This window comes from Eptatretus burgeri, chromosome 15 (genome assembly GCF_056783735.1).
Source record: "Eptatretus burgeri isolate ZD-2024b chromosome 15, Ebu_testis_v1, whole genome shotgun sequence".
NCBI classification, from domain to species: Eukaryota; Metazoa; Chordata; class Myxini; order Myxiniformes; family Myxinidae; genus Eptatretus; species Eptatretus burgeri.
Window position 1 is genome coordinate 22758127 of NC_140975.1, and position 26434 is coordinate 22784560.

The 26434-nt window shown below is 51.1% G+C and overlaps 1 protein-coding gene across 1 annotated transcript in view; it reads left to right on the forward strand.

Moving 5' to 3' along the window:
- The first annotated feature begins 14270 nt into the window (after nt 1–14270).
- Nucleotides 14271–26434, forward strand: part of LOC147011730 (uncharacterized) — a 104505-nt gene continuing 92341 nt past the window's right edge. The window contains exon 1 of the mRNA XM_085856286.1: nt 14271–14433. The gene's annotated coding sequence lies outside the window, so the exon portion shown is untranslated. The remainder of the gene's footprint in view (nt 14434–26434) is intronic.

A 26434-nucleotide genomic window follows, 5' to 3' on the forward strand; every position in this document is an offset into this window, starting at 1 on the left:
CCCATTGGCCCGAGAAAAAGTGGGCGTGAAGGCTTTTTGATCCACAAATTTGCATATATCGATCGTTCTGGAGGCGGGGCCAAATCGCCCCTCGCTCACCGATTGGACGGCAAAAAGTGGGCGTGTGTCGTTTTTGATCCGTTTTTGAAGCAGAAAATCCGTGGTTTTGTACACGCTGTTCGACGCGCGTTCTGCATGAGTCCAACACCGGTACCCACAGCGGGGCAAGAACGGTGGCGATGCTACGGTTGTGAGGTGTGCGTGAAGGTCGTGGCGGTTGTGGTGAAGCGGTGGTTGTGGTCGGTGGTTGATGTTGTGGTTGTGATCATGGCGGTTGGTCCAAAATAAAGATAGTAAAAGAAAAACGGCTATCCTGAAGAGTCGCAGCTCGCCTAAATGACATGTATTCCCACTAGACAACGGGTTTGGGCCTAACTACACATATACTTGCCGAGATACCTCACCTAAGGGACCTGAATGGTGGTTTGCGAATCTGGTAACCACAACAATATATATATATATATATATATATATATATATATATATATATATATATATATATATATATATGTATATATATATATATATATATATATATATATATATATATATATATATATATATATATATATATGTGTATATATATATATGTGTGTGTATATATGTATATATATATATATATATATATATATATATATATATATATATATATATATATATATATATATATATATATATATATATATATATATATATATATATATATATATATATACATATACCTATACATACCGGGCGTAGTGGAGTGCGCCTGTAATCCGGTACTCGGAGGCATGGGTTGCAGGATCGCTTGAGGATGGGAGCTCTGTACTGGGCCATGCTATGAGAGGGTGTAGGGAAGCCCGGAATCATGTCGAAACCCAATCCTTATCCCTGTGTCGTAAGAGGCGACCAGGGTTGCGTCAGGCAGGGCATCCGGCGTAAAACATGTGCCAAATCAGTATGCAGATCATACCGGATGATCCGCTGTGGCGACCCCTAACGGGAGCAGCCGAAAGAGGAAGAAGATGTTTGTATATTGTTACGGTTGTGGAAATTCACATTACACCATGAAGGGCCCATAGCTGAGATATCTATGTAAGTACATGTGTAGTTAGCCCAAAACCGTTGTAAAGAGGGAATTTATGTGATCCATCCGGGCTGCGACGCTTTGAGTTAGCCATTTTTCTGTTCTATCTTTTATTTCAAACAAACAGCATCTCAACAACCACACCATCCCCACCACAGCGCCAACCATGCCACCTCCACCATCTACGCTACCACATCTTCGCCACTCGCCATTCAGTAGGCCCTGTGCAGTTACTATCTCCGGGAACAAACAAAAACCAACAACGATGCTCTGGGGTTTTCCCGCCTGTTTCTCCCATCGATATTCTCTGCGCTCGGTCTGGGGGAAGTGCGATCCGAGCCGGGGGGTCAAAGGTGAGAAAAGGTGGGGGCATCTTTTGGGGAGAATAATTCCCTGGCTCTGAGCCAAGACTGACGCCCCCGGCCCCCGCACGGCGCGGGGTGGAGGGGGAGCGAGAGGTCACGCCCCCCTTCGAGAGGCTTCTCCAAGAAGCTCGAAGGGAGGCGGGGCCGAAAACGGGGCGGAGCGAAGCGAAGGGCGGAGCCCCGCGCTACAAAAGGTGGACAGGACGGACCTTGAGGAGTTGTTGGTCGAGTTGTTGGTCGAGTGGTTGGTCGAGAGTTGGTCGAGTTGGTTCGGGTTGAGTTGATCCTTCGAGGCTTCCTGTCTGCTTGTCTTGTCGGGGGAAGAGTCCTGCGCCCACGGCTTGGCGAGCGGCCTGTCGCGAAGGCACGGACAGGAGACGCGGCAGCGCCAGTTGTGAGGTGGACCTGCGCGTCCGGACGAGGAGTGTCGGAGAGGGTTCGCCGGCCGCGAGAGAGGTCGGGGCCAGGCGCGACCACGCTGACTGTCGTGGGAGAGGGGCTCACCGGCCACGAAAAGGGAAGTCGCGACTTCTTTTTCCTTTTTCCTTTGCTTTTTGTGTAAATGTCTGTGGGTGGCGCCGTCCGTCAAGTAGTATTGTTTTCAGTGTTGCCGTGTGTTCGCGTATTCGGTCGAAGCTCTGCATTGTTGTTGTTGTTTTAAATTGATATATGTCCAATTCTGATTCTGTTTGGCTGTATATGTGTGCTCTGTGTCTGTGTGAATAAAGTGCTTGTGTGAACTTGTTCCCCGTTTCACTGCGTCCTTCCCTTTGTTTGAATCTCCATCTTGCTTCACCTAAAGGGTTCGTAGTGGGCTTAATACACCCGATAAGTAATCGGAACCGTCAAGGCCGATGATAACACCACTCGGTTATCCCGATAGTACGGAACGGACCGCTTAAGCGGCCCGTGTCTGGAGTCAACCTGCGGCGAGGTGCGATCACCCGGTTTACCATCCGCGTGGGTACTTAGGTAGGTCGAGTTTGGCAAACAACCCTATCCCACGCGGGTGGCCGATTGGCACGATCGTGGTGAGGCCAAAAGGCCCACCCGTGACTAGCTCCCGGCGTTTGTCGGAGAGGGTCACGACAGAATTGTCCGTCCGGTGGGCGACGTGCCGCGATTCGAGTCACGTGGCCGATCGCACGCCGGCGGGTGCAAATTCGCAACACTGGTGTCAGAGAGCGGGAAAACAAACTCTCCTGTCTCCAGCTAAATTCACCGGAATCGGTCCAGGGATGAGAGGAGCGACCCCCGATTCCCTCCAAATTACGAGCAATTAAAATTAACCCGTCACGAGAAATAAGATGGCGTCTCAAGGCGAGCGGGTGCCGGGGGTATTAGAAATGTATATGTGTAGTAATGTAGGATCCATGGTCCAGGATGGAATCCCCGTGCAGGACATTGGTGTACAGGACGAACTCCCTCAATCAAACCCAGAGCCCGAAATGGGCGCGGCAGCGGCAGAGGTCGCGGTGTATGACACCTCCCCTCCCCCTCTCCACCAAAACCCCCCGATCCTGGCCGAATCGGCTCAGCCCAGCGCACCCGACATGGCCCAGCTATTCGCCATCCTAGCAGGAATCAGTGGAAATATGCAACAAATGATGGACAAAATGGATGCGCACACACAGGCATTTGTAAGTGATATGCGAACCCAGCGGGGTGAGATGCAGCAAATGGGCCGAAGCCTGCAGGCGGGCATGAAGGCAATAACCGGGCAGCTCAAAATGGAGACGCCACGTGTGGGAGCGAACGAGCTCGGGGGTAGTGCAATGGTTTTCAGGCCCGCAGTGAGGACAAAATAATTCGGGAGACGTGTTGGGTGAGAAGCGTGGAGGTGACGGAAACTGTGACGGTGACGCAAGGGGAAAAACTAATTGGGGTGACGGAGACGTGCCCGAGGGAGATAAGAGACGAGGTGAAAGGAATTGCGAGGGAGAGAAAAGAACAATTAAGACGGAAAGCAAGGATGAGGTACGGCGGAGATCGTGAAAGAGCAAGGAGTGAAACAGAGGGAAGGACGGGAGCGACTTAAGGAGAAAGCAAGGTTGACCTACGTAAAGATAAGGGAAAGACGCCAGAAAGAAGCAGAGACTAATCGACACGAGGAGACAACAGAAACTAATAAATGTACAGAGACACGGGAGATAGAGGGTGAATTGGACGGAGTTAGTTGCGAGGCTTAGTGAGGGTGAGCTGGAGGACTGTTTCGGGACCCGGTGCAGGCAGCTGGATATCCTCCTCCAGGAATGAGGGGAGGGAGTATGCCCCCTTGAAGCGACTCACGACCAGGTGGGTTCAGTCGTGCTTTGCTGTTTTCTGTTGGTTTTCTGTTTGACTGTTTCGTGGTTGAGGGGACGGGTGCTGTGGACAGGTGCATGGAGAGCTTGGGAGGTATAGAGGCCCTGGAAACCCTTGGGGTGGCACAAATCCCCAGTGTGGTTGTCCCTGTGTGTGTGGTGCAAGGTGTGAGTGAGCCCCCGTGTGTGAGTGGTGTGGTGGTGAGAGTGCCGGAGTGCGTGCTTCCCAGCATGCCGTGTGTGGATGAGGCACCGTGGGTGAGTGCCCCCGCGTGTGTGAGTGGTATGGTGTGTGCAAGGGAAATGGCACGAGTGAGTGAACGGCCGAGTGTGAGGGAGACAGTGTGTTTAAGGTCGCTGTGTGTGAGGGAGATGACGGTGGGCATGCGTGAGCATGCAGCCGCGTCTCCCGGGGTGAGTGTAATGGTGAGGTGTGTGAGCGTCGTAACACGTTGGAGTGCGTGTGTCGAATGGAGACGGCGACAGAGGGACAAAAGCCGGGTAGCGGCCGTAGTTGTCATGGGAACCGCGCCGGGTTCACCAGCAGCGAGCGTGAGGTCCGGGCCGTGCAACGCACGAGGCCCCCACGTGCTCGCTTGCGGGAGTGAAGCCCGGTCTGGAAACGCCAGCGGTGGATTTGCGAATCCCGCGGACGGACAAAGTTTAGGCAGGATCTCGGATTCGGACCGGACGGGTTCTCCACGCGGGCGTGTTTGTTAAGCTCCAATGGGCAGAGCACATGTGTTCGCTTGGGGAACCCCTCGAGACGTGGGGCTTGTGTTTTTTTTTATGCGCCGGGTGACGTCATGGCTGCATGTGTGGTTGGAATCCAGAAGGAGGGCGAATCCCTGCCGGATGGTACCGTCCAAGAGGGACGAGGGATGCGAACAGCTGCCATGACGTCACGCCACAGGTGCGCGGCTGTGAATTGCCGCGCTGGTGCGCAGGTTGTGAGTTTCCGCGCTGGTGCTGCGCATGTGGTAAAAAAAACAAAAAAAACAAGCCTCGCTTTCGGGTGAACAGGATTCCCGGGCAAGGGGTGGAAGACCCCCTTGCCAGGGCACAGGATGGAACTAGTTAGGGGGATGGGTTAGCTTTGCTAGACCGACTTCATGGGGCAGGGGTAAGTCCTCATGGAGTCTGTGGAATGGATGAGGTAGAGGGATTTTAGTCGAGATTTAGGATGGGGAAATGAGAAATGACATTTTGGAGACAGTGACAGACTTTGAGTGTGTAGAGGGGACGTAGCTTAGCTACGTAGTGTTAAAAGGAACGTGCTATAGTGTAAGGGACGACGTGGGAGCACGAGTTAGTTTGGGGATTTAGTGAGCAGGAATGGCAGGATTCAGCGACGTGTGTATTGAAGGGTTGTGAAGTGGAAATGTGTACTTGTTGAGTGAGTGAGGCCAGCGGGTCTGTGTGAGTGGAGTGATTGTAGAATGCATGGTGCGATGAGTGATTGCGGGGAGGAGTGACTCATGCCCAAGGGACCCCGGAGTCAGTATAGAGTGAGTTAGGGGGTTAGTCAAATTAACAAAAATGGAGGTCGTTTTGTTGTTGGTGGGAAAGTAGGCTCGAAACCCGTTTGGAGGGGTGCAGGAGCCCTGTTGACAGGCTGGGAGCGTAGCTGCGAAAGGTGAGTATCGCTGAGTGGGTACCCCGAGCACCAGGCTAGTCAGCCGTAGTAGGCCAAGGGCCCATGGGGGGCCGGATAGCGTAGTGGGCACGGATGCGCCCGCATGGTGCGGGGGCCCGGGGCGCCATTAGCAGCGTGGGCAGTGTTGTGGGCACGGGTGACCCTCGGAAAGGGGCCCGGGAAGCCAGCCTGCCACATGTGCGTTTCAGGGGAGGTGCCATGGGGGGCACTCCCCGGTGTTTAGGGAGCTGGTAGGCTCGGAGGCAGTGTATTGCCCGGGGTGCCATCGTCTGAGAATCGGCAGAGGGTCGTGCCTGCCAAGGGGAGCCACGCGTCCCAGCCATGAAACCGTGTGAGGGCATGGAAAGAAAATTGGGGGGCAAGGCCCGAAATTGTGAGGACACCAACATGGGCGACGGGAATCTGGGTTGATAGAACCAATAGTTTAAGCGCAAGGCGCTTGTTGAAAGCCCCGGGTTAGTTTAAAGGTTAATGGTTAGGGTAGATTACGAAATGTACCGCTCCGCACCATCCATCCCCTTCGCTCTCGTTGTGGGCCCCTGGACCCACTTTGGGTTAGATCGCTGAAGTCTGGGGAGGCCATCTTGAGGCTTCGTTGGGCCTCGACACAGGACGCTAGCTCTCCCTTATTCCCCTCCGAGAAGGGAACGTAGGGGTTGGGAGTAGGCTAGTAGACGATAGGTTAGCCGAACAGGGACAGTAAAGGGGGTTAGGGGACGATTTTTAGTTGGGAAGCAAAAAATAAAAACAACAAAAAAATAAAAGGGGGTTAAATTGGGTTTGACAAATTAAGGGAATGGGTATAGACAGTGACAGGCAAAGGCGATAGGTGGGAGGGAGACCGTAGAGGAGGTCCGAGCCCGCCTTCCGAGTGGCCAGCACCACTGCACTCCCTCCACCAACCTCCACTGCAAGGCAAAGGCCGCCGACTTCATCGGCAGCTGTTGTTTTGCTGCAAGGCCTGTGCCGGCTGGATCGTCTGCAGCTGCTGTGCTTCAAGGCCTGTGCCGGCCACTTCATCTGCTGGCTGTTACTTCAAGGCCTGTGCCGGCCAGATCGTCTGCCGGCTGTGTTTGCCTGTAGCGGCCCTGTTCTGCCGGCTTTGTTTGCCTGCTGCCTTTGCCATGCCATGCCATGCCCACTGCCCCTGTTCACCAGGCCCGTTCAATTTTTGCTTTGCCCCACCTCCCCCCCCCCCCCCCGTTCATTTCCATGTGCGCCAGGATCAAGGCAACAGTTTGCAAGCTGTGAGAACTGTCCTGTTGGCAGCTACAACACGGGCCTGCAGTGGGGCCTTTGCACCGTGTTTGCGTCCATCCATTCATCCATCCATCCATCCATCCATCCATCCATCCATCCATCCATCCGTTGTGTTAATTGCGTGTGCCACTTGAGCTGGCACGGAGACCGTTTGTACAGCCCATGCACCGTTGTGGTTCACTGGGTTCATTTTAAAAAGGGAAGGCCTAGGACTGCGTGTGAGCAGCCGGCCACATTCCCTGTCACCTGCATTGCTTGAGCCAGAGACTGCATGCGAGCAGCCTGGCTTCCTGCTGACTGCTTTTTTTTTTTGCAGAGTCCATTGATCCTGGGCCATGGTTTAGTGTAAAATTTGTAAGTTAAGGTTAAGATGTACTGTACATATGAGTGCGCCCCCGGCATGTCTGTCTTAGCGCCGGCAATTTTATTTAAGTCGTCCGTATGAGTGGGTTTGTTTAGTTAGTTACTCAGCCCTCAGGTTATTTATTTTGGGACACGAATACCATGAATGTCGCACTCAGGGATCCGTAGGTAAAATGTACGAGGGGAGAACTACACATGATGGCAGACTAGAATTTGACGACGAGACGAGTCTGTAAAAAGGGGAGGGGGTAGTGTTGCGGTTGAGGAAATTCGCAAACCACCATTCAGGTCCCGTAGGTGAGATATCTCTGTAAGTACATGTGTAGTTAGCCCCAAACCCGTTGTTTAGAGGGAATAAATGTGATTCATTCGGGCTGCAATGCTTTGAGATAGTCGTTTTTCTGTTCTATCTTTATTTTGAACCAACCACGTCTCAACCGCCATCACACAACAACCATCCACCGCAACGCCGCTTCACAACAACAACAACGCCAACAGCCACGACCTTTACCTTCACAACTCGCTCCCGCAAACATCGCATCACCGCCATTCCAAACGTCGCCATGGCCATAAACCACCACAATAAACCCTCCACCACCTTCACCTCTCCTCCTTCTACCGCCATTCCCGCACCACTTGTGAGCACCGAGCGTCAGGCTGTCCTGGCCTCGTACGGGACGCGCGCTGAGCCGCGAGTGCAAAATGCGGCCTTTCCGAGGAGAATTCGGAGCAGGAATGCTACACGCCCACTTCTGATCCATCCAATCAGCAAGCGTGGGGCGGTTTGGCCCCGCCTCCAGGCACGTCGGTGTAGAATCGCGATATGCAAATTCTAGGATCAGGGGAGACTCACGCCCCTTTTCCTCCGTCCAATGGGCGAGCGTGGCTGCACCCCCAAGCTCGTTCTGATCGAGAAATTTGCATATGGGTTCTCCTGCCGGCCTATAAAGCGCCGAGGGCAGGGCGAATTTGGGCGGTCTGTCGGGGTTCGTAGTCTGTCGGGGTTCGGAGTCTGTCGGGGTTCACAGTCTGTCGGGGTTCGGAGTCTGTCGGTGAGCTGCAGAGAGAGGAAGCCTGGAGCGCGGTCGAGTCGGTTTGAGCACAGAGTCGGCCTTGGAGGAGCGGGGAGTGAGTCGGGAGGCGAGGGCGTACAGGTGGTTTGCTGCAGTCGGCTGAGGAGAATGGGGGAAGAGACCGAATAGCTCGGGTCCGAGGCAAGGAAGAAGGCGGTCGGCGACGAGCTCACAGTGGAATCGCTCGTCGCGGGACCCAAGCAAGCCAGCTATCCTCTTTCCCCAGAGCATCAACAATTCCCCCCCCCCCATTTTTTCCCCCGCGCTGAGATAGTGCGAAAAGGGGGCCCCGTTCCCACCCCACTCCAAGCAGTGCCAACGAAACCCGCGAAGGAGCACGAAGTCGGGGCACCGTAGCGCCGCCACATTTGCGGCTCATCACAAAGACACGGGTAGGATCCACCCGGTCTCGCGGACCTGACCGCTCTTTCAGGTCCCGTGTAAATATTGGCCCACAGGCCCCGTCTGCCCCCTTGTCTTAGAGGGTGGCTCTTTTCTTTTGCTTTTGAGTAAATGTGTTGTTGGCGCCGTCTGTAAAGTAAAACTGTGTAAGTGTTGCCGTGTGCACGCGTAGTCGGTTGTAGATCTGCATTGTTGTGTTTCTTTTGCAGCATTTGCTGTAGGTGCATAATTGTTTAATTGTATATGTGTGCTCTCCGTGTGCCGCGGAATAAATGTGCATCATGTTGAACTGTTTTCCCGTTTCGCTTCGTCTTTTCTTTAATTGAATCTTCATCTTGCTTCATGTAAATGGTTGGTTGTGGGCTTAATACGCCCGATAATTAATCGGAACCGTCGAGGCCGACGATAACACCGCTCGGTTATCCCCATAGTACGGAACAGGTCGCTTAAGTGGCCCGTTTCCGGAGTCGACCTGCGGCGAGGTGCGATCGCTCGGTCTACCCTCCGCATGGGTACTTAGGTAGGTCGAGTTTGGCGAACAACCCTATCCCGCGCGGGGGGCCGATTGGCACGATCATGGTAAGGCCGAAAGGCCCACCCGTGACTAGCTCCCGGCGTTAGTCTGAGAGGGTCATGACAGAATTGTCTGTCCGGTGGGCGACGTGCCGCGATTCGAGTTACGTGGCCGCTCGCACGCCGGCGGGCACGAATTCGCAACAATACACACACACACACACACACACACACACACACACACACACACACACACACACACACACACACACACACACATACATATATATATATATATATATATATCTAGGCATATATATATATATATATATATATATATATATATATATATATATATAGACATATATATATATATATATATATATATATATATATATATATATATATATATATATATATATATATATATATATATATATATATATATATATATATATATATATATAGGTCGGGCCTACCCGTCTGGTGATGAGACGCGGAGCGGCGATGGTGCCTCAACTCCGCGGGCCTCGCGGGCAGTGTCTGGTAGGGGGTGGGAAAGGGGCCCCCTTGGTCGCACTATCTCAGCGCGGGGGGAAACAGGAGGGGGTTGCTGATGCTCGGGGTATAGAGGATTTCCACTCTGCCTCGAGTCCCGCGACGAGCGTCTCCACCTCGGCCAGGTCGCGCCGTCGGCCTCCCTGGTGTGCAGCTCCCTGCACGACGCGAGCACCCCCTCGTCTGCCCTCGCCGCCTCTCCACAGCTCCGTCCCCTCCGCTCCGACTCCAACGCACACGACGACGACCAACTCCTTCTTGCTTCTTCTTCCCAACTCCACCGCCCGCGAAGTCTTAACTCTTGTCCACTTGACTGACGAACGCGGTCGCTTATATCAGCCCCGTGGCTTCGCTCTCTCATCTTTGACCCCCTCCCTTCGACCTTTCACCTCGCTCCCCATTGGCCCGAGAAAAAGTGGGCGTGAATGCTTTTTGATCCATAAATTTGCATATATCGATCGCCCTCCAACGCCCTGGGGGCGGGGCCAAATCGCCCCTCGCTCACTGATTGGACCGAACAAAAGTGGGCGTGTGTCGTTTTTGATCCGTTTTTGAAGTGGAAAATCCGTGGTTTTGTACACGCTGTTCGGCGCGCGCCCTGCACGAGTCCAACACCGGTACCCACAAGCGGCGCAAGAACGGTGGCGATGCGACGGTTGCGAGGTGTGACGTGAGGCGGCGCCGCAGTGGGTGGTTGATGTTGTGGTTGTAACAATGGCGGTTGGTCCAAAATAAAGATAGTAAAAGAAAAACGGCTATCCTGAAGAGTCGCAGCACGCATGAATAACATTTATTCCCACTAGACAACGGGTTTGGGCCTAACTACACATATACTTACCGAGATATCTCACCTAAGGGACCTGAATGGTGGTTTGCGAATTTGGTAACCACAACACTATATATTGTTGTGAATCTGGAAGTCATGAGCACACAACATTCAGGTGTGATAGCTCAGTTATTTTGATAAGTGAATGTGGATAGATAGCTTCCTTTCCCTCGTACAATGGGTGAATAAATGTTCATGCGCTGTGAAGTTATTTTAAGTCAGGTTTTCCTTTTTTTACAAACACCAACGAAAACCCTCTGTTCCTGGCATTCTCCGCGTGCTCGCTTGGGCACTCCAAGTCATGGAATGCGACATGCTCCACCCACCGATTCACTTGGCGGCACACCGAAAAGGGGTAAAGGTCAAGCCCCACCCACCGATTCGCTTGGCGGCACGTCGAGTAGGGGAAAGGTCAAGCCCCACCCACCGATTCGCTTGGAGGCGTGCTGATTAGGGGAAAGGTCAGGCCCCACCCTTCAGCTCGCTTGGGCACTCCAAGTCATTGGATGCGACAGTCCCCACCGACTGGGAACGAGCCACGCAAAAGCGAGCCACGCCCGAGAGGTATAAAAAGGGAACAGAGAGACAGAAAGTGTTCTTAGTTGGTGGTTGGTGGTTGGAGTTGGTGGTTGGTGGTTGGAGTTGGTGGTTGTTTGGCTGAATCTACTCGGGCGGGTTGCAAAGGATCGGCGCCTCGTCTTCACCAGCACGTGTTCTGGAGCGCGTGTGGATCTGCCAGAGCTCGGGAGGCTGATCGCGGCTCGCTGGTGTCTGGATTCGGTTCGCCTCTCGCTGGTGCCTGGTTCGAATCAGCTCAAAGACCACACGAGGTGGACAGGTCCGAGGCAGGTTCTGGTCTTCAGTTCGCCTCTCCATCCGAGCTGGAGGCCTCAAGAAAGACCGCTCTGGGTCCGATTCGTGTGTGTGTGTGTGTGTGTGTGTGTGTGTGTGTGTGTGTGTGTGTGTGTGTGTGTGTGTGTGTGTGTGGGGTGCCAGTCCATTAAGTAGGAAATTGTATAAGTGCCTTGCTGTACATACGTGCTTCTTATATTCAGATAACTCTGCTTCTCGCGTGCCACCCTGCCCCATTATAAATAAACCATATGTTAAATGTATCAGTTCGTTTTGTGTTTCTTCTATTGGTTCAACACGGTGCGTGTTGAAGAATTAGCCAGGCTGTTGCCGCTGTAAAGGGACATTTGGACCGAAGGAAGCTTGGTGATATCCGCTCCGGTCACACACGGTTCGAGTGTGCTCACGGCTCGTTCCGTACGGGCGCCGTCGAGGGTGAATTTCCCCGGTAGTTGGACCACGTGGGTATTTAGGTGAATTGATATTGGCAATCCACCCTACCCCACGTGGTCGACCTATTGGCGAACTTCCGTCCGATAAGGGACCCGTCAGCTCCGGAGTTATCCGGGGCGACGACCTATAAATTCCGGGTGATCGGTGGAGTCGACCCTGCAGCTCCATCTTGCGGTCGTGCTCGCAACCGACACCCGGCCCAGCAACAATATATGTATGTATTGTTTTTTTTAAAGAAGAAGGCACTTCCAACCAAAAGTAAATTAGATCTGGGTATGTATGAGCTCTACCGAGTGTCGGTCAAGTTAATTCAGTGTCTATCGTGCACAGGTTTGTCTGCAATTCTGGGAGGTTACATTAATGGCCATTTCCTTGATTGGTGGTGGTCGTATGGCAGCTTAGCTGCCGGGGCAGCTATCATTTCTTGAAGCGCGACTGTGTCGTTGATGCAGTGCCCCTCTACCAGTACACACACTGGAACTGGTACTCATTTCGCCGACCTCGGAAGGATGACAGGCTGAGTCAACCCGCTGGTGTATTAATTCAGCGGCCGACTGGGCTTAAACTCAGGACCCTAGGATCCTAAGCCGCCACCCTAACCACTGAGCCAACACCAGGCTATTTCCTTGATTGATAATGAAGCACAAAAATATTTCGAACAACATGTCTGGAGATGTGTACTAATGACCTCTTACTGCACAAAATACATGAACAAGTCCACCCTATGCATCCTCTCCGACTCCTCAATTCTCCCTGCATCCCTAATATGTCCAAGTCTTCCTCTATTTTGTTCTTTAACCCTTCTGTTGGTGTTTCCCTGCTCTTTCTTCCGTTTCTTTTGTTCTGTTGTGTCCTCATAAATTCTGTGTTCTTGCTCTTCTCTGAGCCTTGACCTTGCAGACAAAACATGAAAGGCAATTAAAATGAGAGCCAATAAGAGGAGTCGATCACTGTAGAAAGTGAAGTGAAGTGTGGCTGAGGTTCCAACATTTTTCTCTGATGAAGGGCTAACGTTTGAAACGGCAGCCTCACTCAGCTTCCCACTTGGTTAACGCTTATTGGCTTTCAGTTAAAAAATCCATTGTTCAGCATAGAGTCAGCATCCGAGACCCAACATCCACAGGTTTAAATCCATTGTTTGTCATATAATCAGCATCTTAGACCCTGAAACCATGGCTTTATATTCATTGTTCACCATACACAGCATCCGAGACCGAGTACCCGCTGGCAAAGAAATACATTGTTTACCTGGAAATAAACAGCATGCGAGACCCAGAATCTGTGGGTTTAATGCATTGTTCATCATAGTTTATTGTTCATCAGAGCCCACAGGTTTATTTCTAAAATCGAATTCAGAAAACACCTTTTGACTTTTCAATATGTACATGTATTGTATTTTGTTTTCAAAGTGTGGTATTTTGAGTTGGTTACACATCTTCAACGGGTGCATGTAATACCCATTTCGTACATCACATACCATTCCTCTACTACGTCTGCAAGCAGAGGTTGAGAGGGTGGAACCAGGCACCTGGGTGTTGGAAACGATGAACGCTGTACAGGTGTTCTTGAAACACTTTAAAGTGTTCATTTCACTTGTGCAAAAGACAATGGTAACTAAAGAGTGGAAAAAGTAGTATTACCATGGGTCACAGGCCAAATAGGACCAACGTGCTTATAGTTCATGCACCGAAGCTGTGGAAGCAGGGCACCGAAGAATACGAAGAGGAATCAGAAACTTTGGAAGCAGTAGGAGCTAAATTGGATTAGTATTGATTGTTGCAACCGAATCAGAGACGAGCAAGTTAGGAAAAGGACTTTGGAATAATGCAAAAGGAAGTCTTGATTTACGAGAGATCTCCAAAGGGCATGACCATGCACCAGAGGCCAAAATGGAGAGTGTGAAATCTTCACAGAAGATGTGGAATTGGGTAAAGTGGCTTGGTAGGAAATAAAACACTAGGTGGTGAAAATGGTATCTGGAGTAGTGGAGAGTGAGAGGATGTGTGATGCACGAAGCTGGGAAATTGAATCTGATGAAGATTTGGAGGAATCACAAGGGAAGGGTTGAGGGAGAATGGTGGGGGGAGAGAAGATGTAATCAGAGGGGGAGCTATAGGTGGTGGACTTGGAGGAGGAGCTCGAGACTGTGCTGTTTGGTGGCAAAGGTCAGGGGTACAAAATGAGGGGGAGGGGGAGTGAGGATGGGACAGGATGCGAGGGACACCACTTTGGACACATTCCAAACAATGAAATGTGATTCTCATAAAATGTGTAAAAGTGTGTAATGTTTACAAATAAACCTTCTGCCTCACACTCCTTTTAACGTACAGTGATTTCCAGGTGGGCCCCCATCCTCACCCCCCCCCCCAACTTGAAGTCTTGGTTGCATCGCTGGTCAGTTGGTAAAATCACTGGTGAAGGAGAGACGAGCGCGAGCCGCATATATCACCCGCGCACCCGGGGTGGCAACCAATCAACGTCGTCCGACGTTGTTGGAAGGCGGGGTCCGAGGCGGGTATGGCGCGGTGCACCCGGCGAGATCTGCACCAGGTTTGCATCTCGCTCGGCCTGTGGTTCTCGCTCGTGTCCACCTCTCCGGGAGGAGGCCATACGGACCGCGTCGCAACGGCGCACCTTCCGGTGTGACGCCGACATGGCGCTTTTGGATAACTGTGTGAGGTGGGTGACTGCGGGTCATATTTGCGGTGCTGTCCTTGGTGCTGATTTTGGATATCTGTGTGAGGTGGGTCACTGCGGGGCATATTTGCGGTGCTGTCCTTGGTGCTGATTTTGGATATCTGTGTGAGGTGGGTGACTGCGGGTCATATTTGCGGTGCTGTCCTTGGTGCTGATTTTGGATATCTGTGTGAGCTGGGTGACTGCCGGTCATATTTGCGGTGCTGTCCTTGGTGCTGATTTTGGATATCTGTGTAAGGTGGGTGAAGGCGGGTCATATTTGCGGTGCTGTCCTTGGTGCTGATTTTGCGATTCCAAACGCGTTTCGTTGTTTCGGTGCACGAACCAAGCTGGACCAGTGTGATACGGGCCTAGTGCGGTTCTCAAACTCTCAGCAGAAATAGGAGCGAATTTGTGGGGCACCGGTACGTCGCGCCTTGGTCCCCCGCCCTCGCATCTTACCATCCTCCGCCGTCTCCCTTTGTGCCTGGATCGGATCCACCGCTCCTCCCAGTGTCCATTAATGTGCGGCATATGCGTCCACCGTCTCATCTCCCACCCTCCCTGCACAAGGTGCACATCATTGCTCCAAGAGATGGGAACATCCCGTAGAAAGAGCGCCATAAGGCACAAGTGCTGCATCACACGTGCTCTCCATTGCACCTGTACACACCCTCTGTCCTTGTGAAAACGCTCACATTTGAAGGCGCGAACATCCCGTTGGTCGAACGAGCACAGCTATTGATTCTTGTTCTGAATTCTCAAACGCCTGTGTCATTTAGGCCTCACAGTCCGACCTCTGGCATGGTTAAGATAGAAGGCGTGGCGTTTTGCACACCTCGCTGACTCGGCGTTACCTTGAGGTTGATGTGTGGGTCCTCTGCACTCTGCTCACACGATGCCAATATAACTACCCACTGCCCCTCACCTTGGGAATTGTACTTGTACAGTATTGAAAAATGTTTGCCATGTCTTGCTACGAACACAAATCCCATAGCACAAGGTGCAGTGATTCGGCTTGGAGGTAAAGGTGGGATGAAATTTTCTTAATCTTAATACTTTTATATGATGGATCCTCCTTGATTACACTGTACATGTGCAGGATGTATCATGATTTTGGAAAGCACTCCGCTGATGCTCAAAACACAATCATCCTGATTGTAACAATTTCACCTTTTGGACATTCATCGCTAGTTTTGGAACCATGATTATGGCAAAAGTCCTGATGGAAACCACCATGATGGAATTTTCACTGGCTATGATATTTTACTGATTGTTTTTTTTCTCCTAGAGATTCCTGTAATTATGAGGAATCGAACCAAGAACAACACGTGTCTCGGACGGGGTAACCGGATATTACCTGCAATGACTTGGTTCAATCTAATCTGTATGCTTTGCCTAGGATTTGTGTGAACAAAGTTTTCAGATTTTAATTACCCAAGTGCTCTACTTTCACGTTAATACGAATATTCTAATCACATTATCAAAGCAAATAAGGCTTACTCTCATTGGAATCCATGTTCTCTTATTGGGAGCAAAACGGCCTATCTTCATTGGAAGCTGCAATGCTCTCCTCTCATTGGGAGCAAAAAAGGCCTAATTCACTCCTCAGTTCCCACTGCCGACCTTGCGTTGTGTTTAGCCAATGGCCATCATTCTGGAAAGACATATTTTGCCTCCGAAATGATTACCAGGTCTTGCTCTTGCCATTCGAAAAATCTTGCTGCATATGTCATTCTTCCAACTACAGGTCAAGATATATATATATATATATATATATATATATATATATATATATATATATATATGTATGTATGTATGTATGTATGTATGTATGTATGTATGTATGTATGTTCCCAAAATACAGCCAAAATGGTACACGATTGCACAAAATTTTTTGGCCCACCTTACTCAACATTGTCCTGTGGTGTGCAGTATGAAGTTTCGTTCAAATCGGGCAACGAAAAAAAATTATTAAAAAATTAATTCCCGATTCAGTCAAGTGCTCTTCGGGAGTATTTGATCAATGCAAACAACCTCGGCAGTATAGTTCGCTGGAGCTATCTTTTTTTCTTCTTGAAATGATTGTTTTCATCAACCGCTGTCACAACGGGTTCACGGGTCGTCCAGTATGTGTGTGTATATATATATATATATATATATATATATATATATATATATATATATATATATATATATATATATATATATATATATATATATATATATATATATATATATATATATATATATATATATACATATATTTCGTTACGGCTGTGGAAATTCGCAAACCACCATTCAGGACCCGTAGGTGAGATATCTCTAAGTACATGTGTAGTTAGCCCAAACCCGTTGCATAGAAGGAATTTATGTGATTCATCCGGGCTGCGACACTTTGAGTTCGCCATTTTTTCTGTTCTATCTTTATTTTGAACCAACCACGTCTCAACCGCCATCACACAACAACCACGCCACCGCCACCATCTACGCTCCCACATCATCGCATCACCGCCATTCCCAAGCGGCACCATAACCATCAAACCACCACCGAAAACCCTCCACCACCTTCGCCTCTCTCCTTCACAACCAACAACCGCACCACCTGTGAACACTGAACGTCGGGCTGTCTCGGGCCCATTCGGCGTTAGGTGCCGAGCGCACCGAGCCGCGAGCGCAAATAGCGGTTTTTCCGAGGGAAAATTCGGATCAAAAATGCTACACGCCCACTTTTCCTCCGTCCAATTAGCAAGCACGGGGCGGCTTGGCCACGCCTCCAGGCGCATGTGTGTGAAGTCGATATATGCAAATTCTAGGATCAGGGGAGGTTCACGCCCCTGTTTCCTCCGACCAATGGGCGAGCGTGGCTCTGCCCCCGAGGGCATTCAGATCCGAATATTTGCATACTGGCTTCTCCTGCCCGCCTATAAAAAGGCGAGTGCAAGGTGGAAGAGTCGAGTCGGTTCGGTGAGGAGAGTGCGGAACTGAAAAGAGTGGCAGAGTCGAGTCGGTCGGGTGAGGAGAGTGTGAAACTGAGAAGAGTTGCGGGAAGAGGCAAGGGAGCTCGGGTCCGAGGCGAGAAGGACGGCGGTCGGCGACGAGGTTACGGTGTGGGGAATCGCTCGTCTCATCGTGGGACCCAAGCCAGCCAGCCACTCTCCTCCCCCAGGGCATCAACAATTCCCCCTTTCCCCCACGCTGAGATAGTGCAAAAGGGGGCCCCGTTCCCACCCCACTCCAAACGTCGTGCCAACGAAACCCGCCAAGGAGCATGGAGTCGGGGCACAGCCGCGCGGCCACATTTGCGGCTCACCCGCCAACGCGTCACGAGGACACGGGTCGGACCCCCCCCCCCCGGTCTCGCGGACCTGGCCGCTCCTCCAGGTCACGCGCACATTTGGCCTACAGGCCTGTCTGCCTCATTGTCGATGAGGGTGGCTTCTTTCCTTTGCTTTTTTGTAAATGTGTGTTTGCGCCGTCTGTAAAGTAAAGCTGTATAAGTGTTGCCATGTGTGCGCGTAGTCGGTAGTAACTCTGCGTCGTTGTTGCTTTTATTGTTTTGGTTGCTTTATGTGCATTTTGACTGTATGGCTGTATATACATGCTTTTCGTGTGCCGGGAAATAAATGTGCATTGTCTGAACTGTTTTCCCGTTTCGCTTCGTCTTTTCCTCATTGAATCTCCATCCTGCTTCATGTAAAGGGTTCGTAGTGGGTGCAAAACGCCCAGTAAATAACCTGAACCGTCGAGGTCGACGATAACACTGCTCGGTTATCCCGATAGTACGGAACGGGCCGCCCAAGCGGCTCGTGTCCGGAGTCGACCTGTGGCGAGATACGATTGCCCGGTTTACCATCCGCGTGGGTACTTAGGTAGGTCGAGTTTGGCGAACAACCCTATCCTACGCGGGTGGCCGATTGGCACAATTGTAGTGAGGTCGAAAGGCCCACCCGTGACTGGCTCCGGGCGATAGTTCCCAGAGGGTCACGACTGAATTGTCCGTCCGGTGGGCGACGTGCCGCGAGCCGAGTTACGTGGCCGTCCACACGCCGGAGGGCGCGAATTCGCAACAATATATGTATAGTTGTAGATTTCCGCCCATTCGGCGTGCAGATGACCGCATTAGCCCAATTGCGGCCGTGTGCGCCCACCGAACACGCAATCGAGTCGTAGCTTCCGGATCAACGCCGAAACCCAGCTACGGGTGTTTTTAACACGTCATAAACCAGCCAGTCCCTCTGTCCACACGCTACAGGGTCGATCGCCAAATTGTCGATGTTCCTAATTATTCGCGCAGACAGAGATACCGGGAGCTTATACCTCGACGGGGCCTGCACGAAAACGAGCCGCTTAAGCAGCTCGTTCCGTATGCAATTGCCGAGCGGTTTTATATCGCCAAGTCCCGTCGGACCAGATGTACGTTTTATCGGCTTTAAAAGCCAGCTAATATTCCGAACGCATCATGGCAGAAAGTGACACAACGGGCAGCTTAACATTCAAATAATAGGGGTATTTATTTTTACACGGTAAGCAGTCAATGAAGCAATGGGGGCTCAGGGACAAGACACTAGCAAACAACCTACAGCCGATGTCTATTATCATGTGCACAATCATGCACTTAATCAGTTCTACTTCCATAGACAATGCGCCACAGACTTTCATCCAAAACCCCAAAAAGAAAGAACCAGGCTCATGAGCCTTTATAATTAGTCAGAGCCGGGATGACCGAACGGGATCCGAGAGACCGGGCGGGATACCTGGCCACCCTCGTGGTGACTCGATGGGTCCTTGTTCAGCGACCCTCGGTATATTTGTCCGGACCCCCGAGCTCCGACTGGCTCCCTTGGTCGTCCGGCCTCCACTGTGGCCTGGCTTAGCCAACGACGTGCTGGAGGAGTGAACGGGTCTCGACTCTGGCCTCCTGGTTGCGCCGGCGAACCCCCAGTGAACCAACTGCCCGCACTCCAACACTCTGAAATCCCAGCTCTCAACGGGGTGTCTCTCCACTCCCTCTGCCAACTGCAAGCCACAAACTCCAGCACAGCACGAGCTCAAGCAACCAGCTCTCCACTGCTCTCAACCGCCTTCGAGCTCCCCACACCAACTCAACTGCTCTGTCGGCGAGCAAACACGGCCTTTTATAGCCCCAAGGGGAGGGCCGCTCTGGGCTTCACCACCGGAAATCAGCGCCCTCCCCCTTTTCACCTTTGAACCTTCACCCAGGCTGGATCCGCCCCTTTCACTTCCGATTGGCCAGCTTCTTCAGAGGGTAAGGCTTTTTTGATCCGTTTTGCAAGTCATGCTTGCACGCGGACGTGGTTGAAATCACCGGCTTCACGCGGACGTGGTTGAAATCACCGGCTTCACGCGGACGTGGTGGAAATCACCGGCTTCACGCGGACGTGGTTGAAATCACCGGCTTCACGCGGACGTGGTTGAAATCACCGGCTTCACGCGGACGTGGTTGAAATCACCGGCTTCACGCGGACGTGGATGAAATCACCGGCTTCACGCGGACGTGGATGAAATCACCGGCTTCACGTGGACGTGGATGAAATCACCGGCTTCACGCGGACGTGGTTGAAATCACCGGCTTCACGCGGATGTGGTGGAAATCGCCATCAAACGCAGAGGTGGGTTGTCGTTGTTGTTGTTGTTGTTGTTGTTGTTCTTGTTGTGATTGTTGTTTTGAAATAAAAGATAGAAAAGAATAACACTACCTCAAAGATGCACAGCCCGGCACACGAACAAATCCCGTTATACATTGGTGGGGAAATCTCACCTGGAACACACACTTATCGAAATAACTGATCTTCGGGGAACCTGAATGGTGTTCTGTGAATTTCCACAACCGTAACACTACCCCCTCCCCTTTTTACAGACTCGTCCCGAGTCATCACATTTTTTTTGTGCCTTCATGTGTAAGTTCTCCCCTAGTATGATTTACCTTCGGATTCCTGAGTGCGACATTTGGTGTATCCGTGTCCCAAAGTAAATAACATATGGGCTGTGTAACTAACTAAACAACCTCACTCATACAGACGACTTATCTACAATTGCCAGTGCTACGACAAACATGCAGGGGGAGAAAAACTTATTTACAATTTTACCTTAACCTTATAATTTTACACTAAACCATGGCCCAGGTCTGATGGACTCTGTGGGAAAAAGGGCATGGCAAAGTTATTCAATAGTTTGTGAGGGTAAGCGCCCCCCAGCTGAAGGTCGGATGTCTTTGGGGCCTGTTCAAAAGGCCCCGTTGTCTGTCACAGAACCTTTCTCATGTCTTCAGCTGCTGGAGGCAATTCACCCCAACCCGGCATGCCATATGCCATCCCACAGGCCATTCTTGAAGCAGGGAGCCAGGCTGCCAAAATGCAGTCTCTGGCTCATGTAATAAATGCAGGAAAGAACACAAGAAGGGAGCCGGCTGCCCAATGCAATCCCAGGCTTCCCCCTTTAAATAAACGCAGTTGAGCAGTGAACACAAGCACAGGGAGGTAGCCGGCTGCTCAATGCAGTCCCAGGCTCCTCCCTGAAGTGAACTGGATGACGCATGCAAACACAAACGGTGCACGGGCTGCACCAATGCAGTCCCCGTGTGCGGCTGCCTGCAAGGCAGTCCTTGCAACTTGCGCGATGATCCTGGCGCACATGGTGATGGATGGAATACAGGGGCAAATGCAAGACACAAGGGCAAGCAGGCATGGGGTCAAGGCGGAGGCAGGCAGGCAAGGCAAGGCCGGAACAGGCCGCTGAAGCACAAACAGGCTAGCAGGTGAAGCTGGCCGGCCTCTTGTCTCATTCTGGGAAGTTTGTGGAGGGCGTGCGGTGGTGCCGGCCGCTCTGAAGGCGGGCTCGGACCTACCCTACTGTCTCCCTCCCAACCTATCGCCTTTCCTGTTTCTATCCATACCCACTCCCTTAGTTTGCAAAAATCCAAATTTAGCCCCATCTTTTTGTTTATTTATTTTCCTTTTATAAATCATGTTTCCCTAACCCCCTTTATTGTCTCTGTCCGGCTAACCTATAGTCATCCTAGCCTACTCCCAACCCCTACGTTCCCTTCCTTGTGGGGAATAAGGGAGAGCTAGCATCCTGTCTTGAGGCCCAATTAATCTTCAGAATGGCCTCCTCAGATCTCAGTGATCTAACCCAAGGTGGGTCCAGCGGCCTACTGAGAGTGAAGGGATGGATGGTGCGAAGGGGTGCACTTCCCTATCTACCCTAACATTTATTAACGTTAAACTACCCCAGGGCTTTCAACTAACACCTCTCACTTAATCTATTGATTATAACAACGTAGATTCCCATCGGCTGTGTTGGTGTCCTAACAAATTTGGGCCTTGCCCTCCAATTTTCCTTTGTGCCCTCGCACGGTCTCGTGGCTGGGCCACGTGGCTCACTTGGCAGGAACTACCCTCTGCTGATTCTCCAACCATGGCACCCCCGGGCCCTGAGACTGTCTCTGAGCCTACCAGCTCCCTATGATCTGGGGAGTGCCCTCTCTGGCTACTCCCACTCGACGCTCACGTGGCAGGCTGGTGCCACGGGCCCCTTTTCCTCGGGTGCCCGTGCCCACGACACTGCCCATGCGGCCATTGGCGCTCCGGGCCCCGCTTCATGTGGGCCCACCCATGCCCACTACGCTATCCCGGCCCCTCTTGGGCCCTTGGCCTACCATGGCCGACTAGTCCGGTGTCCGGGGTGCCCACGATACTCACCATTCACAGCCACGCTCCCAGCCTGTCAACAGGACTCCTGCACCCCCTCCAAACGGGTTTCGAGCCTACATTCACACCAACAGCAAAACGACCTCCATTTTGTCAATTTGGCTAACCCACTTATTAACATTACTCTGACCCCGGGGTCCCTTGGGTGGGAATCACTCCTCCCCCCCAATCACTCATCGCACCATGCACACCACATTCGCTCCATTCACACAGGCCCGCTGGCCCTCACTCACTCAACATGTTTCCTTTCAATTCTCATCTCACTGAACACTACCATTCCACTAACTGAGTCCCCAAGCTGACTCGTGCTTCCTCGTCATCCCTTAAACTATAGCACATCCTTTTACTCTACGTAGCTAAGCTACGTCCCCTCTACATATTCAATGTCTGTCCTTGTCTTCCAAATATCATTTCCCATCCTAAATCTAAACTAAAATCCCTCTAACTAATCCATTCCACGGGCCCCATGAGGACTTGTCCCTGCCCCATGAAGCCGGTCTAACTAAACTAACCCTTCCCGCTAACTAGTTGTTTTCCTGTGCCCTAAGCAAGGGGGTCTACGACCCCCTGCCTGGATTCGTGTACCGGAAGCGAGGCTTTTCCCCCTTCTCTGCACCTCCAGGGCGGTGGTTTACCCCACGCCCGTTCGTCCTTACGGGCGATACCGACGTCCCTTCCAAGGGCTCATCCGTGCGGTAATGACGTCACTCCGCCAATTCCGAAGAGCACTCGCTCGCGGGGAATTCCCCACGCGGGACGTGCGCTGTTTGTCCGGCATTGGTGCCGCGAGATTCCCGCCGATGACGTCACACGCGCACCGAGTCTGCAGCTGGCGCTCGCGTAACGTCCCGGAAACCCGCTCCGCGTTCTCCGCGAACAGAACACGCGGTAAGCAGCACGACATGCCCCGAGCTCGCGTCCACGTGGGGACCCGCGTGTTCCAAATCCACCTAACACTCGTCGCCATTTTTACCGTGCTCGCGACGGCCTTTTTCGATACGCGGGACGTTCCCGCACCGGAACCCCTCCACGAAGGCGCGCGCGAGGGCCGTTCTCTGTCTGCCGAGGGGGCATATTCCCTCCCCTCGTTCCTGGAGGAGGCTATCCTGCAGCTCGCACCGGGTCACGACACATTCCCCAAGCTCCCCCTCATTGTCCCTCGCTAACTCCATGTGTGTGTGTTCGTCTTTAGTTTCATTTAATTCACCCTCCATCTCCTGTGTCTCTGTTTTTATTTCCGTTTTCTCCTTTATTATCTCCCTCGTCTCGACGCGTCTCGTACACGTCTCGGTCTCCCCATTTAATTCTTCCCTCTCTGTCACCGACACTTTCTCCGTCACCTCCACGAGTCTCGCCAAACACGTCTCCCGAATTATTGTGACCTCACCCGTCTCCATTGCAGGACCGACACAATCCACACTCCCCTTCGTTGGTTCGGTGTCTCTGCCACGTGGCGCCGCCATTTTGTGCTCCGTCGTCTGCGTTCCGTCGTGTTCAATCACCATGATGTCCTTCGTGCCCCCTGCAGGCTTCGTCCCATGCATCTCACCCCTCATCTCTTTCATTCGTTGCGCATTTGCATGCCATCCATTTTGTTTTCCATCGCTTGTATATTCGCATTCATTTCTTGCGCATTTGTTTTCATATTGGCGTTTATTCCTGCCAGCATTGCGAACAACTGGCACATTTCGAATGAACTCGGCTCAGCCGATCCGCCATTATCGGTCGCGGCAACGGCCGGGATCGGGGAGGGAAGCATCATTCATTGCGGGCCCCGCCGCTGCGCCCATCACAAGCTCTGCGTTTGGTTGGGCGGGAAGTTCAACCTGCATGGGAGTGTCCTGCACGGTGATTTCGTCCTGAGCCATAGATTCTCTATCTAAACCTATTCCCTCCTGCCCCTGCTCGCCTTGAGCTGCCATTTTGCGTATCGGGAATAATAAATTTGAAAGCTCCGAATTTAATGGAACCGGAGGGTCGCTTCGCAAACCCTTGATCCGGTTCCGTTAATTTCGCTTGGAGACTGGAGAGTTCTTGTCCCACTCACTGACACCAGTGTTGTACACTGAACTCCCCAGCTCTCAACGGGGCGTCTCTCCACTCCCACTGCCAACTGCAAGCCACGAACTCCAGCGCAGCACGAGCTCAAGCAACCAGCTCTCCACTGCTCTCACCTACCTCCGAGCTCCCCACACCAACTCGACTGCCTCCGAGCTCCCCACACCAACTCACCTGCCTCCGAGCTCCCCACACCAACTCGCCTGCCTCCGAGCTCCCCACACCAACTCGACTGCCTCCGAGCTCCCCACACCAACTCACCTGCCTCCGAGCTCCCCACACCAACTCACCTGCCTCCGAGCTCCCCACACCAACTCACCTGCCTCCGAGCTCCCCACACCAACTCGACTGCCTCCGAGCTCCCCACACCAACTCACCTGCCTCCGAGCTCCCCACACCAACTCACCTGCCTCCGAGCTCCCCACACCAACTCACCTGCCTCCGAGCTCCCCACACCAACTCACCTGCCTCCGAGCTCCCCACACCAACTCACCTGCCTCTGTGCTCCCCACACCAACTCACCTGCCTCCGAGCTCCCCACACCAACTCACCTGCCTCCGAGCTCCCCACACCAACTCACCTGCCTCCGAGCTCCCCACACCAACTCACCTGCCTCCGAGCTCCCCACACCAACTCAACTGCCTCCGAGCTCCCCACACCAACTCACCTGCCTCCGAGCTCCCCACACCAACTCACCTGCCTGCGAGCTCCCCACATCAACTCAACTGCTCTGTCAGCGAGCAAACGCGGCTTTTTATAGCCCCAAGGGGAGGGGCTGCTCTGGGCTTCACCACCCAAAATCAGTGCCCTCCCCATTTTCACCTTTGAACCTTCACCCAGGCTGGATCCGCCCCTTTCACTTCCGATTGGCCAGCTTCTTCAGAGCGTAAGGCCTTTTTGATCCGTTTTGCAAGTCATGCTTGCATGCGGATGTGGTTGAAATCACCGACTTCACGCGGACATGGTTGAAATCACCGACCTCACGCGGACGTGGTTGAAATCACCGGCTTCACGCGGCCATGGGTTATCGTTGTTGTTGTTGTTTTAAAATAAAAGAGAGAAAAGAATAACACTACCTCAAAGATGCACAGCCCGGCACACAAACAACATCCCGTTGTACATTGGTGGGGAAATCTAACCTGGAACACACACTTATCGAAAAAAGCTGATCTTCGGGGAACCTGAATGGTGTTCTGTGAATTTCCACAACCGTAATAATATATATATATATATATGTATATATATATATATATATATATATATATATATATATATATATATATATATATATATATATATATATATATATATATCTATATATATATATATATATATATATATATATATATATATATATATATATATATATATATATATATATATATATGTATATATCCCTGTGTCGTAAGACGCGACCAGGGTTGCGTCAGGAAGGGCATCCGGCGTAAAACATGTGCCAAATCACTATGCGGATCATAATGGATGATCCGCTGTGGCGACCCCTAACGGGAGCAGCCGAAAGAAGAAGAAGAAGATATATATATATATATATATATATATATATATATATATATATATATACATATATATATACATATACATATATATATATATATATATATATATATATATATATATATATATATATATATGTATGTATATATATATATATATATATATATGTATATATATATATATATATATATATATATATATATATGTATATATATATATATATATATATATATATATATATATATATATATATATATATATATATATATATATATATATATATATATATATATATATATATATATATATATATATATATATATATATATATATATATATATATATATATATATATATATATATATATATATATATATATATATATGCCTGGTGTTGGCGCAGTGGTTAGGGCAGCGGCTTGGGATCCAAGAGGTCCTGAGTTCAAGCCCCGTTGAGCCACTGAATTAATACACCAGGGGGTTGACTCAGCCTGTCATCCTTCTGAGGTTGGCAAAATGAGTACCAGTGTACTGGGCCGGTGTATACCCCGGTTAAAATAGGTGTACCATATCCCTGTGTCGTAAGAGGCGACCAGGGTTGCGTCAGGAAGGGCATCCGGCGTAAAACATGTGCCAAATCACTATGCGGATCACACGGATGATCCGCTGTGGCGACCCCTAACGGGAGCAGCCGAAAGA